This window comes from Numida meleagris, unplaced genomic scaffold, assembly GCF_002078875.1.
Source record: "Numida meleagris isolate 19003 breed g44 Domestic line unplaced genomic scaffold, NumMel1.0 unplaced_Scaffold999, whole genome shotgun sequence".
In the NCBI taxonomy this organism is placed as follows: domain Eukaryota; kingdom Metazoa; phylum Chordata; class Aves; order Galliformes; family Numididae; genus Numida; species Numida meleagris.
In genome coordinates this window covers 3,474-6,160 of record NW_018365214.1, presented here as the reverse complement: position 1 = coordinate 6,160, position 2,687 = coordinate 3,474, and the positions used below count along the sequence as shown (strand labels likewise).

The window sequence follows — 2,687 nt, the reverse complement described above, 5'->3', positions numbered from 1 at the left end:
CAGCCATCATGCAGCTTACTTGAATTTGTTTTTCCTCTTCTGGAGGTGTCCTTGGTTCTCAGCATTGCGTTCTCATGCCATTTATCTCACTCTGCAGCTTCTGCTCTGAACGGTCTTTCTTGTATCCCAGCAAAACTGTACCTGGTACTTGAGGTGAGGCTGAAACAGTACAGAGCAGAGCGGGACAATCTCTTCCTTTGCCTGCATGGCAGTGCAGGACCAGACGCACCCCAGGGATCCGCCGGCCCTTTGCCTGCCAGGGCACACTGCTGACTCACGTTCAGCTTGCCAACAACCAGAACTCCTAGATCCCTTTCCGGGATCTGCTCCCCAGCCCCTTGTCTGAGAGGCTGTACACATGGTCAGGGTTGCCCCATCCCAGGTGCAGAATCTGACACTTGCTCTTGTTCAACTTCATGTAAGTGGTGATAGCCCAGCTCTTCATTTGTCTGGATCTCTCTGGAGGGCCTCTCTACAGTCCGTAAACCAACTTCAAGCACTGCATTGTGGAAATCCCATTTTATTAAACAGATGCTGAGAGAGTCAGCAGTGGCCTACATTCAGACGCACACTTATACACTGAAAATGTAAACAAAGCAGATTCATTCCTCAGTAGAACTGAGATGAATGAAAAAATATTTACCTCAAGAACAATAAATGTGCATGACACTGAGGATTTCAATAACGGAGTGTAAACTTATCACAATTCAGAAGCATCCATGAAATCACTTTTCTAACAGCACACTTGAGCTCCTTTTTTCTGATACTGTAGACGAGAGGGTTCAAGTTTGGAGGAACCAGTGAGTACAGAACTGCAACCACCAGTTCCAAGGAGGGGGAGGAAATAGAGGCAGGTTTCAGGTAGGCAAAAATATCAGTGCTGACAAACAGGGAGACAACCATGTGAGGAAGGCACATGGAAAGGGCTCTGTGTCATCCCTGCTCAGAGGGCATCCTCAGCACAGCCCTGAAGATCTGCACACAGGAAAAAAAAAATGACTACAAAATACCCAGATACTAAAGAGACAACAACCACAAGAGGACACATTTTCCTGATGTTGGCATCTGAGCAGGACAGCTTGAGGATCTGGGGGATCTCACAGCAGAACTGGTCCATTGCCTTGGCAGAACGGCAGCAAAAATGTATTGGCAGCGTCTAGGACAGAACTGAGGAACCCACTGCCCCAGGGAGCTGCTGCCATGGTGGCACAAGCTCTGCTGCCCAGGAGGGTCCCAAAGTGTAGGGGCTTGCAGATGGCAATGTAGCAGTCATAGGACATCACGGTGAGCAGATAAAGTTCTGCTGACATCAAGAAGACAAAGAAAAAGCACTGTGCAGCACATCCAGCATAGGAGATGTCCCTGGTGTCCCAGAGGGCACTGGCCATGGCTTTGGGGAGTGTGGTGGAGATGCAGCCCAGGTCGAGGAGGTCGAGGTTGAGGAAGAAGAAGTCCATGGGGGTGTGCAGGCGGTGGTCGCAGGCTACGGCTGTGCTGATGAGGCCGTTGCCCAGGAGGGCAGCCAGGTAGATGCCCAGGAGGAGCCAGAAGAGCAGGAGCTGCAGCTGCCATGTGTCTGCAAATGCCAGGAGGAGGAACTCGCTGATGGAGCTGCTGCTGGGCATCTGCTGCCTCTGGGCATGGGGACATGTCCAAGGAGTACAACAGTTAGGGACAAATCTTTCTATGAGGAGAATGTTCATTCAGCTACATTACATGAGCTACATTTCATGATGTTTCTTTTTCCATGAAGGCTTCTGCCCTCATTCTCTCAAGGAAGCAGTCTTGTACACATAAGTAGATGGGAACGTGGTGGTGGTGTGGGAACAGATTTTCTTTTCAGAATTTGTCAGATTGAACAACTTCTAATGCAGAAGTGCTTGTCAGCATCTGCACCCCAATGCCAGAAATATGTGGATCTGAAATATAAGTTTTTTTCTGCACCCCCACCTCCCCCTCACCATGCCCAAGGAGTGTTCACAGAAGTCATGAATCCTGAGCTCTTCAGCTGCATTCAGCGTGAATGGCTGTGAGACCTGAGAGGCAAAGGGATTCACCTCAGCTTACTGCAAGGTAAGTGGAGCTGGTTGAATTTGTTTCCAGTTGCCCTCAGCTTGCCAATTTCGGGGATGAAGGGTGATTGCACTGTGATGAAAAGAAGCCAGACCCTGCTGAGAGCAGAGGAATCCACTGCCCATCACTCTGCATCCACCCTAACTCAAGGTACCTGAGCAAGGTCTAAGCACCACAGTTTTAGCAAAGGCCACCTTGTAAAAAGCTGGAACAATTCTTGGCTGAAATCTTGTTCAGCAGCACCCATCCAAGGCATAACCCGCTGTCATGGTTTTATGATTTTCGGTTATTGGTATTCCACATCATAACATCATGTAGTGGATGTACCTGGTTCTCAGAAGAGAAGGACTACTACATTCCCCACAGCACTTTGCTCCTCTGTTACCATTTTCCAGCCCGAGGGAAAAGATAAAAGCTTGCAGATCACGAGACCTCATCCCTTTTTCCACCCGTCTCTCGTCTTGGCAGCACCTCGCTCTCCAGCCGTCTTATTGTCAGTAGTAGAGTAAGGCCTACCTTGATTTTGGGACATTCTCTCTTTCTGTATTGGATTTATCAGCTTAAATTGTAATTATATTGTATTATAGAGTGTTGTTTGCATTCCGATATCTTAT

At 48.5% G+C, this 2,687-nt stretch overlaps 1 pseudogene; it reads right to left on the bottom strand.

Annotated features, from left to right (window-relative positions):
* Positions 1 to 678: 678 nt before the first annotated feature.
* LOC110392105 lies at positions 679 to 1,625 on the bottom strand (annotated as a pseudogene).
* Positions 1,626 to 2,687: the final 1,062 nt, after the last annotated feature.